The sequence below is a fragment of the Mustela erminea genome, chromosome 13 (assembly GCF_009829155.1).
Source record: "Mustela erminea isolate mMusErm1 chromosome 13, mMusErm1.Pri, whole genome shotgun sequence".
Classification (NCBI taxonomy): domain Eukaryota; kingdom Metazoa; phylum Chordata; class Mammalia; order Carnivora; family Mustelidae; genus Mustela; species Mustela erminea.
The window spans coordinates 19,973,690-19,986,906 of record NC_045626.1 but is presented as its reverse complement, the minus strand read 5'-3'; the positions used below and the strand labels follow the sequence as shown (position 1 = coordinate 19,986,906).

At 36.5% G+C, this 13,217-nt stretch overlaps 1 protein-coding gene across 10 annotated transcripts in view; it reads left to right on the top strand.

Annotated features, from left to right (window-relative positions):
- RAB27B (RAB27B, member RAS oncogene family) overlaps nucleotides 1–13,217 on the top strand; it is a 190,882-nt gene that overhangs the window by 141,706 nt on the left and 35,959 nt on the right. The window contains exon 1 of one of the 10 annotated variants that reach the window (XM_032309942.1): nucleotides 11,303–11,884. The exons of the other annotated variants lie outside the window; for them this stretch is intronic. The gene's annotated coding sequence lies outside the window, so the exon portion shown is untranslated. Of the gene's footprint in view, nucleotides 1–11,302; nucleotides 11,885–13,217 lie in introns of those variants that run through there. 10 annotated transcript variants of the gene reach the window in all.

The window sequence follows — 13,217 nt, the reverse complement described above, 5'->3', positions numbered from 1 at the left end:
AGAAGTCAGATTAGAGAAATAATGAACAAGAATGGCATTGACCAGGGGCATCTGGGTGGCTCAGTGGGTTAAGCCTCTGCCTTTGGCTCAGGTCATGATCTTGGGGTCCTGGGATCGAGCCCTGCATCAGGTTCTCAGGGAGCCTGCTTCCCTTCCTCTCGCTGTCTGCCTCTCTGCCTAATCATGATCTCTCTCTCTGTCAAATACATAAATAAAACCTTAAAAAAAAAAAAAAAAAAGAATGGCATTGACCAGATAGTAGGAGAAAGAAGAAATTTTTATAAAGTTTTTATTTATTTTTTTATTTTTATTTTTTATAAAGTTTTAATAGCTGGTTTTTAAGGAGGCAATAGATGGGTGAAAAATGGTCCCCCAAATTGAAATTAGGTATAAAAAGTGGTGAACCAAGTTAGGGACAAAGATACACTGCACATGGGCTGTCTGTGCTCATTCAGTTGTATATGTTCAGGGTAATAGATTCTGGAATCCAAACCTCCTAGAAGAGGTCAGCCTGGTGACAGCGACTGAGATATGCTGGCTAAATCTGCAAGACCAAGTGTCGTCTCTCAGGGAAAAGTAGTAGTCGGAACATCAGACTCTTGATTTTCTTCTTCTTCTGTCAGCACTGATCTGCTTTGGCTAATGAAGACACTTAAGTTCTGAGAAGAGGGGAAATATATATCTAATTATATATATTTGTTGTCATTATTATTATCATTATGGTTAAATTGGAAGAACATATTAAGGATATCTTTACTCTTAGTTTATGAATAGGACATCATTTATCCCTTTCTGTAGGGCAGTCACTTTGAGTAATACTTCCTTTCTCTAGGATTCTGGTCTGTATTCTCTCTTAGCCCCTACTTTTGAAAAATGGCAAGTATCTCAGTTAGGAACGTGTTCTAGTGCCATGGAATGGAACACCTAACAGATTCCCAGAGGGACTGAATTTATTGGTTTGGGCTTATTAATACCATGTCGTACTAATGGACACCCAACCAGTATCAATAAAAAAACCAGTTCCCTCCCATTTTCTTCAGTAGCTTTACTCCAGCTCTGCTATGACTGACTTTGTGTCACTTTTAATCTCAACATCTACTTACCAAAACATAGTAAGTATCTTGATGTTCTAAGAGTTAAAGAATAATTCTCTAATAATGATTACTTTTGCTATTTCCCACAATATGTGAAATATTGTCAAATGTAAATATATGTCAAGGGATTGACAAGTTTAGGGAGACATTCTCTCTCTGCTACCCCTTCTTTTCTCATCCCATCTCCATCCCCATGACAATATGCTTTCTAGCTCACTATTTGAAAAAGTCCTGGGAATAGGTCATTACATTTAAAAACATTCTGATTTTTTTCTGATTATTTCTGATCAGAAACATATTTCTGATTATTAAGTAACTAGTATAAGAACATTCTGCATGCCTACTTGTCAAATTGAGGTGTTCTCTCTTTCCCTTCTGGATTCCAGGTGTGTAAAGCATTCTTTGTTACAGATACATCATTTCCGACATCTTGTTCTGCACAAATGTGTTTTTCATAAAAGCTGTGACTTATGATGAAACTGTGTAGATCACTATCAATTATAGCTCTTTGATCCTGTTGTCAGGGATGAAAATTTGCATTGATAACAAGTCCTTGATTAAAGACTGACAACAACCACCATCATTTTCAGCTTTGAAATGTTACCACCAAAAGAATGCATTCATTTAATGCACCAGTTTTCAAATCTTGGTCATTGTGTAGGAACATCAATAGTTTGGTCATTTTCATTTTAATGAGCACAGTTTTGCAAATTCTACCTTTTCTTACTACCGCTTTCTGTTTGGGTAAGTTTTTTTTTTTTTTTTTTTTTTTACATATATTCTGTTGAGGTTTCAGACATTTATGCCAAGCTATGAAAAGGATGAAAGAAGTTTAAAATAAGCATGTCTCACATGTCTTCTAGCCATGATCCTTATGAGTCTAGTTTCTTTTAACATTATTGCTAAAATCAGCCCAAGGAATGATTTAAAGGCAGAATTGAATTGAGTGATGTGGGTGACAGTGAGGTCTTCTCCAAACCACAAGGTCTTGAGGAAAAGAAATTTAAGGGCAGAAGTAAAAGTTTTTTTTATCTATTTAAGGTTTTTCTCTTGGCCTGATATTCTCTCTAGCCCTCCAAGATACTGAGAACATATACCAAATCCAGCACTAATTAAGAAAAATCTAAGAAGTAGACTGAATCTTGAATAATATCTTTTTTAATTCTTCATTTTATTTTCATGTTTATTTAATATACAGTTTAGTTTCAGGTGCACAACACAATGATTCAACAATTCTTCACATTTCTCGGTGCTCATCAAGATAAGTGTACTCTTAATCCCCTTTATTTCAGCCATTCCCCCAACAGCCATCCCTCTGGCAGCCATTAGTTTGGTCTCTGTATTTCAGAATCTATTTTTTGTTTGTCTCTTTTTTTGTTCATTGGTTTTTTTCCCCCCTTAAATTCCACATATGTGTTAAATCATATGGTATTTATCTTTCTCTGACTGACTTATTTCACTTAGGACTATACCCTCTAAGTCCATCCATGTTGTCTCAAATGTCAAGATTTCATTCTGTGTTTTTTTTTTAAGATTTTATTTATTTATTTGACAGAGATCACAAGTAGGCAGAGAAGCAGGCAGAGAGAGAGAGAGAAGGAAACAGGCTTCCTGCAGAACAGAGAGGCCAAAGTGGGGCTCAATCCCAGGACCCTGGGATCATGACCCGAGCTGAAGGCAGAGGCTTTAACCCACTGAGCCACCCAGGTGCCTGAAAATTTCATTCTTTTTAATGGCTGAGTAATATTCCATTGTATATATACACTGCATCTTCTTTATCCATTCATGTGATGAACACTGGGTTGCTTCCACATTTTTTCGTTTTTTTTTTTTTTTTTTTTAAGCAGCAAATATAATTTTATTCCCATTACTTTGAAATTACCCTGCTTAACTGGATCTGAAATGAATTGAGACTAGAACTAAAGAGGAGAATAAATATTTTTATAATAATCACTCCAGTGTCAAGTTTCCAGAAGTAGATTTATACTCTAGCAATGGTGTCTATAAGTAAATCTCTAACATTCTTAAGAGTAATTGCTTTTGTCCTGAGGCTTTATTAAAGAAGAAAAGATTCTTTTTTGGAGACATATTAGAGAGCTGATATATCCTCAGCTTCTCCTACATAATTGGGAGTAAGTTAGGTTCCTATAAGGTCAAGCATTCTTATAAATTCCTGCCAGAACAAAAAAATGTATTGCATAGTCCATATTGTCATGGAGGTAAAATTGTCTCCTTGAGTTTTTTTCTTTGACATTTGTTGAAAGTGGAGCAAAGAACTTCCTTTTTAGTACATGTCAAGAGAAAACTGTTCTTTTTCAGAACATCTCAGAGCCCAATTTTCTCTCTTTTTAGTATTTTGTTGCTTCTAAGATGGGGAATTAGTGGCTTGTTGACTATTCTTTCTAACGACTTAAACTCTCCTAAGTAGCTATGACTGAAAACAGCTCATGAATTACTCTTCCCAGTGAGCATATTTACTTTATGTAGCAAAAATCCAAAGACATGCATAATGTTAGAAGTTGCAGGTGTAATGTCAGAAGTTGCAACTGTAGGGGAACAATTTGGGGCAAAAAAGAACTTTATAAATAAAAGCTAATGTGGTCCATGTTATTGGTGTTACTATGGCCTGAAAATTCTTGAGCAGCTCTCAGAGAAAGTCTTCCATTATTAAGGACAGATCCTGGGCTAGATACGTGTTCAAACCCTCATTCTGAAACCCCTCATCCTTCCCATTATAGGAAGGATCATTGGTGTCCTGTAGAATCTCTTAAGTCAGTCCTCAGGAAGGGAATAAGTCCTCTGATAGTTTGAGTCTTGCTCACCATTACTGTCCATAACACTTAACTATATATTCTTTTTCTTTTTTTTTTAGAATGGGAAAGGGTGTGTGCTGATTTTTTTTAAAAGACTTTATTTATTTATTGGACAGAGAGATCACAAGTAGGCAGAGAGGCAGGCAGAGAGAGAGGAGGAAGCAGGCTCCCCGCTGAGCAGAGAGCCCGATGCGGGGCTCGATTCCAGCACCCTGGGATCATGACCTGAGCCGAAGGCAGAGGCTTAACCCACTGAGCCACCCAGGGGCCCCTTGACTATATATTCTTGACAGTAAGTTCTTCGTGTCCTGTCTCATGGATAAACATTACAAATATAGGTAAGTAGACTCAGGTGGTAAACTGCCAGACACTGTGGTTAGTCTGCAGACGGAAGTAATTATAATTGACTAATCAGCAGAAGCCTTTTTTCCCATCAGGAATGGTAGCATTTTTCTGAGCCAACCTCAGCCAACCGCTAGCATGAGAGTTGGGCTTGTAAACGGCTCCATAACCTCTCAATGGGTTCAGGCCCACAATTACAAACTAAATGGCCAACCTTTTAGATACATGATACCAAAGATCTCTTGGTTGATTGCATCTGGGTAAATTTAGAGTGATCTTTAAAACCATTACTGCCCTTTGAGTTGTTACCTTCAGAAATAGACACCAGTATACTATTCAGTCCAATTTCTAATCTGTCAGTCTAGAAAAGCCAACTTACTACATCAAAGAAAATGGTTCAGAATTGAGGACTTAAACAATTCACAGGAATCACAGATTAAATAGTTTGACTTTCCTTAGAGTTAAAAATATACCTTACTGATTACAGTAAGTAAAACAGAGACCTGTGTTTGCCACATTAACTTATTTGGAAATGTTGTCAAGCAACAAGGTAGGTCAAGTGTCTGATAGCAGAGGCTTCTTTGTAAGAAATAGCCCAAAGTGAACTAACGAGTTCATCATGGGAAGATTTGGACCTGGGTTTCTGTCTGTACTTGGCTTATCTCCAAATAATCTCAAGTCACTGAAATATATAAAACTGACATGGAAGTAGTTGACCCACTTGTTTGTAAGAAGGGTTATGTAAGATGTCATCTATTTATTCCACTGTAGGAAAAACCTGGGTCAGGTAACGACAGGAATTTTTAAGAGGGTTTTATGGGATTTTTAATTTTAATTTAAAATTTTTTTTTTTTTGCTGAACTACTAGAATACTTAATCAAATGTACTGATTTTACTTCCAGTATCTTTTCAAAGACATGAGATTTTGAGCTATTTTTCAGAAAAAGAGTTCTATAAAGCTTTATGTTTGAACAGAAATTTAGACAGATATTTTCAACTAATTTTTAAGTATAATTTGATTTTTCTGGACAGTCTGAAGCCCATCAAAGCTTAGATGGCAATATCAAGAAAGACAAAAATAAATAAATAAATAATCGTTAGGAGCACATAAAGAGGTTAGGTAGAAATCCTTTTTTACTATGGTATGGGTCAAAGCAGAAATCAAAACATTGGTTATAATATAGTTTAAGATATTTATTGGTATTAGGTTTTATCTTTTACTTTTAAGAGAAAAAATGCCTATTTAATAAATATTCTTAGTCTGGGGGTTGCTGCTACCATTTTACCTTAGATTTGCTAGTTTCAGACATAAATATGTGTTGTAAATATCTTCAATTCATGCCTTTGTAATTTTTTTGGCTTTCTATTATTTTTTAATGAACAGAGATTCTAAAACTCTGTAAAGTCAATCACTGTCCTTCAAATTCATGTATACCATTTATCACATTTGTGTCAGCGAGTAGCATAATCTGAGTGGGGTTTGTGCCACAACTTTTTCTGATGATTGAGGTTCAGAAAGGCATTAAAATAAATTAGCACCATATGCAACATTTAAATATTTCTTAAATATGTTATATTTTAATATTTAATTTTCCTATTTAGTATTTAATACACTTATTTAATACTTCTATTTAATATAGTTAAACATTTAATATTTAATATGTATTAAAGTTTTCTGGTAATAGTGTACCTATAATTTTAGATTTTTTAAAAAGATTTTATTTTATTTATTTGACAGACAGAGATCACTAAGCAGGCAGAGAGGCAGGCAGAGAGAGAGAGAGGGAAGCAGGCTCCCTGCTGAGCAGAGAGCCCAATGTGGGGCTCAGTCCCAGGACCCTGGGATCACTACCTGAGCCAAAGGCAGAGGCTTTAACCCACTGAGCCACCCAGGTGCCCCTAACTTTAGATTCTTAATAAAATGTATTTTTTAAGTTGTTTTAGTAGTGCTAAGCTACCCTGTAATGACAAGGTGCTTTCAATGGGAGAACTTGCACTTGAAGTGGTTTTAAATATAGCATCAAGGGTGTAATTGGAACTCATCTCTCCTGTTTCCTCTCCTGGCTCCCCAGGGACTATGGGTAATAGTAGAGATGTTGAAAAACTAGCATGGCACCTGCTGACCAGTAAGAATAAAGGAGCATCTAAGACACACTGGTGTGTGCCTGCTGCATACCAGCTGGGCCAGGGGACCAGTGTTAAACTATTACACAGTAAAGAAGGGAAAACTGGTTTCTTTGCAAATGAGACATATCCTAACCTTCAGCTCAGTCTACTTGACCCCAACATGTTAAAATGTCATATGGTAAGGGGGGGGGATTATTTCTATTCTTCTGAAATATAAATGTAAATGATGAAGTCTTCCTTTAAAAATTTCTTCAGATTTTATAAACTTTGGCCAAACTGGAGCTATACATTTTTCCTCTGTTTCAGATAATCGAGATCAAAATAATAATAATAAATAATAATATATATTAATATATTAATATATAATGTATTAATAATAATAAATAATAAATAATCTTTAAAACCATGACTATGAGAGCAACCATCCCTCATATGATAGAATCTGTATGTCTGTTTCTCCTTCAGATAGGTTTAGGATCACAGTCCAAATGAAGGGTAGGAAGTGGAACTACCACAAAACTAGAAGTAAAACCATTCCATAACCATGAGATGGCTACTATCATAGTAATCAGGGTGGGGTCTGAAATAACAAGGGTGTGACTTAAAGAACCAAGCCAAGTTCATGCATAAAACACAGGTACCATTATGGTTTTTCTATATATCAGTATCTTCCATGAGAAATAACCTTGTGGAAAAAGACATTGAATTAGCCATGAACCAACCATGACAGATAGCCATGAGCTGAGATATCTCTGGAGTGCCCTGGTGCTAATAGTCCCAGTGATTGTTGCTGAGTGAAAGATCGAGAAGGCTTTATTAGTGTTAGTGATGAGCCAAATAGAGAAGGAAAAGAGATGGAATTTTCACTTCACAAACTAATCTGTTTTTATATAGAGCTAATGCTAATATAGTTGATCTCTGGAGCACTTACTCTGTGCAGCATCCTAACTGAACAGACTGATCAGCTTTGCGATTAGTCCTGCAAAATTCACATGTGTCTGTCTCACCTTTCTACCAGCTTTTGCCTAGTGTGTGTTTTAATGTTGGTGTCACTGAAGACAGAGGTGTAGGGGAGGTAAGAGTAGCTGTTCTAGTTTAATAACATGGTTCATCATCAACTAGAAAGAAGAGTCTCCCTTACTACTTTTGCTAACAACTTGGCCAAAATCAACACATTATGTATCAGGCTTCTTTTCCCTGAGACATACTAGCTTTTCAATACCAGGTCATATAGCCTGATATATTTTTTCTAATTTTAGGGTAGGAATCTATTGGAGAAGAAAAAAAGTTCCCCTGAATTCCCCTAGTTAAGCAATAATGGTTATAATAAAAGGGTCACCGCAATAGGAAAAAGTATAGTTGTGAAATTGGTTAATGCTGTGTCCATTTTAGGCTCACCTTGCTTCTCCTATCCTTGTCCCAGGAACCTAAGTCCTTTGTCCGACTCCCTGGCAGCTCCCCTGGGATCTGCTCCTCTTGCCTTTGCTGTAAGCTTTCTCTCATTTCCACAAGAGAATCAAAGTGTACCTGGCCCTGGTCCCATTCCCTCAAGCCCCTCCTTTCCACTCCATAATCTGATATTCTAATTATGGCTAACATGTTAGTTGGCCAAAATATAATAGTGTTAGTTTTGGGAAGTCATACAACAAATCCACATAATTTTCCAGTTGTAGATTTATGTGTTTGCCTATTAGTTAAACTTTATTTGTAACTTCAAGATCAAGATTTCTGGTATCTTTGTGGTCATTCACAAACATGCATAGACATGGGGAAAATTGTGAGTCTCCTGATGTGCATGTTCTTAGCTGAGGTCAAACAAGTTGATGCTGTCTTGTTTCAGTTTCTTACCTTTTGGTTTCTCGTGAGTGTCCTTTTCATGGTTTATTTAATGCCACATGTTTCCCATTTTTGTGCTTTTAGCTGGTAGTTTTCTGTTTAAAATGCCCCCAAGCATATGGTTGAAGTGATTAGTGTTCTTAAGTGCAAGAAGGCTGTGATGTGCCTTATGAAGAAAATACGTGTCAGATAAGCTTCATCGAGGCATGAGTTATGGTGCTATTGGCCATGAGTTCAATGTTTGTGAATCAATGATAATATGAAACAAGGTGTCCTTAACAGAAATACACATAAAATAAGGTTTATATTGAACAGTTGGTGACCAGAAGCTCACAGGAACTTAATTCTGTATTTCTCCTAGGAACAATGGCTCCATCTTCAATAATTCAGTATTTGTGGTGACTTTACGGAACAAAACTACCATGTTTAACAAGAACCAGCTATTTAGGGGCGCCTGGGTGGCTCAGTGGGTTAAAGCCTCTGGTTTGGCTCAGGTCATGGTCCCAGGGTCCTGGGATTGAGCCCTGCATTGGGCTCTCTGCTCAGTGGGGAGCCTGCTTTTCCGCCCCCACCTCCTGCCTGCCTCTCTGCCTACTTGTGATCTCTGTCTGCCAAATAAATAAATAAATTCTTAAAAAAAAAAAAAAAAGAATCACCTGTTTACTTCCTCCCACAGAAACGTTTGTGATAATTTAGAGATAAAAACACTGTCAAGTAGCTAAAGGAATGAGAAAAAAACAAGCAAAAACAGAGTCATGTAGTCCAGAAGTAGAGAGAAGTAAAGTAGTTTATCCAGGGATCCTTTAATCACTAAAACATTAAGGAAAAATAAAACAGAACACGGAATTCTGATCTTCCAGGCAACAGAAACAAACAAAAATAATGAGGACCAGGGGCGCCTGGGTGGCTCAGTGGGTTAAGCCGCTGCCTTCGGCTCAGGTCATGATCTCAGGGTCCTGGGATCGAGTCCCGCATCGGGCTCTCTGCTCAGCAGGGAGCCTGCTTCCTCCTCTCTCTCTGCCTGCCTCTCTGCCTACTTGTGTTCTCTGTCAAATAAATAAATAAAATCTTTAAAAAAAAAATAATGAGGACCATAGCTTTTCTTATCAAATTAAAGAAAGTATATCAATTTATTGGGAGAGACACATTTCTTTTTCTATTGTTACATTTTAATAGTAACTTCATGGCAAAAAGCCCATCATGGATAATGTTTTTAATTGTAGTTTTATAAACAATGTAGAAACGGACCTTGTATGATTGCTTTTATATTGACTATAAGAAAGCCCAAGACACTAATCTTATCTCATTGTTCTATGAAGCATTTCCATGGGGATCTGAAATTTTCTGGAATGCTGTTTCCGGAATGCTGAAGTGAAATATGATACTATCACACAGGTTATACTGACATTTACATCTTTAAAGAACTTTAGATGAAATTATTAAAGTGATGGAATTATCCAGTTTTCTGGTAAATGGGAGAATTTGGTGCTTCCAAAATCACTGTAGAAAGAGGACATGTGAATTTGTTTTTGGGTTGGAGAGTCAACATGGAGCATCCCAGAAGAATATGGAAAGCTATGGCCCCCAACCCACACCAGAGACTACTCCAGTTTGGAACACTGTGTTAATTAGAATTATTGTGTTGATTATGGGGTGAGAGATACCAGAAACTGACTCCACCAAGCCTGTCTCTTTTAAATATCTGTCCTCATTTTTATTTTTGAATTCATCTTACACTGGTGCTAAGAATTTTCTGACACAATTTGGAGAGAGTCATAAAGTATAAGCTAAAATAGTGAGTAAAGAAATGTTAAGATAAAAACAAACTGAGGGTTGCTGGAGGGGAGGGTGGTGGAAGGGATGGGGTGGCTGGCTGATGGACATTGGGGGAGGGTCTGTGCTATGCTGAGAAAAAAAATATAAAGGAAAAAAAAAAGAAAAAGAAAACCAGTTATTCAAATGTACATATATTTCCCCAGACTCTAGATAAGAAGATATTTAAGTAAGACTAGGCTGTTGATTATCATATGATCTGTCTGATATGAGGAATTTGAGAGCAGGGCAGGGGGGAGGTTGTGGGGGGTTTAGGAGGGAAAAAATGAACAAGATGAAATCAGGAGGGAAACAAACCGTAAGAGACTCTTAATCTCAGGAAACAAACTGAGGGTTGCTGGGAGTGGAGGGAAGGCATAGGGTGGCTGGATTATGAACATTGGGGAGGGTATGTGCTATGGTGAATGCTGAGAATTGTAAAAGACCAATGATTCACAGACCTGTACCTCTAATGTAAATAATACATTACGTGTTAAAAAAAAAAAAAAAAGTCTAGGTTGTTGACCTACAGAGTGGAAAAAACAAGAGCTTCAGGAAACTGAAGGAAAACATTTTTAACCATCATAGTTTATAAACGATATAAACAATTTAGTTTTCCTATTTTTAAAATGAAGAAGGGTAAATTAAAAAAAACTCGATTTAGTTACACATAATAAATCCAATTAAATGGAGATACAGTTTGATTTATTGGAAATAATATGAGTTTTATGCAGATTTACTATTGGCAGTACTTTACCAGAACGTAATGCATTCTGGAAAATACTTACTGAATCAAATATGTGTAAATATAGGGGCACCTGGGTGACTCAGTGGGTTAAGCCACTGCCTTCAGCTCAGGTCATGATCTCAGGGTCCTGGGATCAAGTCCCGCATCAGGCTCTCTGCTCAGCAGGGAACCTGCTTCCCTCTCTCTCCTTGCCTGCCTCTCTATTTGTGATCTCTCTCTGTCAAATAAATTAAAAAAATATTTTTTAAAAATGTGTAAATATAAAAAATAAATACATTTCATGGTATGGTATGGGTGATAAGAGGTGGGGAGGTATCTGTTTCCAGAGAGCTCAAAAGTAATATAAAATCCTCCATTACTCTCGGCTATTTAGATAAAATCTTTGATAATGTTGATCTAGTATTTAATACGTATTCTTTAGTATTATATACTTTCAAAGAAAATGCTCCCTTTTATAAGGAATAAAGAGGAAAATAAATAGAATATTTAGCTGAAGATAAAAATACTGCTCTACCAAGATGGAAGCTGCCTTTGACAAATTGAGCCATTGCCTGGCCAATAGCATCTTTGGGCATGGTTTTAAATGATCATTTCTGAAATGATTTTTACTGAATTCACAATCGTAATTACTGGCTGCTTAGAAGAGTTGAAGTAGTATAGAAGGCACAAAGTTTGAACATGGGGAAATCAAGTCTTGCCTTAACCTCAGTGTGCTGCTCTAGTAGTCAATGGGCTGGAGGGGACCCTTACCTGCCTTCAGCCACTCCTATCCTGACCTCTGACAGAAATCCTGGCAACTATTCAAGGAGTCTGTGGCTATCTTCTCAATGGGATGATAGCTTTTGGTCAACTGTTTATAAAATTACTAATTTTAAAGCTCTTGAAATATTATTAGCGTTTGGTCATCAACTCCAATAGATAAACCCCTACTTCCTCTTCCCCACACATTGCCATCTAAAGAAGGCAGATCATTGGGGGATGTTGTCTAAGATGTGTAGCTGAAAATAGATTTTGGAGAAATCTTTTAAAAACCATTCACAGTAGAAAACTAAAGAGTCCTGTAAAATATTCCTGTCTCTGATAAGCTATGAAAATAATACTGGTTTGGTAAGGTAAGTGACATTCTGCTTCTCTATTGCAAATATTTACTCATGCTTTTTAAACAATAAACTAGCCAAAGGTAGGCTCAAGGTATAAATTTAATTTAGCTGATTAAATCCTTTGTAATTTAGCAAAGTATCCTCTCCATACATAAAATACCAGTAATATTTTATATTAAGACCCCCAACTCTGAAGGACAATTAACATATTCCTCGATGATCTCATTTTGTGCCCTGCCCCAAAACAGTGAAACTGAGCTCATATTTATCTTCCAAATGTAACACACTTTGTTTAAAAAGCAGACTTCCAGTTTTACTCTAAATATGATTACATTTGCCTAAATGTCATTTATAAACAACTGTCCTGGAACATAGGCATAGCATAAAGCAAGGTATACCTGTATATTTACTTAACAAAAAAACACAGAGCTGGCATGTTTCATAGCTCGGTGACTGATGCTGGCCTAAAATGAACGTGTGCATTCGTTGTTCTTCCTTTCTGTATTGCTTTTCATGCTCAAATACAGATTTCCTGACTTTGGGAATCTGCATGCTGAAAGACAGTCCAGTATTGTCTTGTGTTTAAAAGCAACAAGCTGTGGATTCTGACTGACCTAGATTTAAACCCCAGGCCTGCCAATCATTAGTTGTGTGATTTGGGCAAATTAATTAATCTTTCTGAGTTTCAGCCTTTTCGTTTGCAAAACCCCCAAGGGTTATTGTGAGGATTAAATTAACTAAAGTATATAAAGTGCTTAGCGTAATAGCAACTCCACAGGAGGCTGCTAATATTAATTCCAATTATAATCTGGCAGCTCAACAAGTGATTGTTAATATTAATTCTATTTATGTCTACACTGAAAAACCAGAGTGTAATAGAATAAGATGTTTTGACAGATTCCTCTCAGTTTTGTTTTCTAAGCGTATAGTCTATATTAGTTATGTCCTCTCTATATTGATTCTTCCCTCCCATTACAATTATTTTTGATTTTTATAATGTCATTTGTTTTAAAAATATGTAATACTTTCATGTGGTTCAAAATTGAAAAGGCCAAAAAGTGCCTCCCGTCTAGCTCCCCTCCCAGAAGCAAATCTCCAAACTCCATTTCCTACATGTATAATTAAAGAGTTAGCTACACATACTGTTCTTTCTCTCTTTTTTTTTTCCTTTCTCCCTTTTTTGCACAAGTTATCACACTGGTTCGGGCTGCCAGATGAAATACATCACTCCAGTTAAAGGAACAGTATTTGTGACACGATTATGCTAAAAAATAAATTGGTCTTTTTATCCAAACTTACAATTTAACTGAGTGTCCTGAATTTTATTTGCTAACTGTGCCATCCC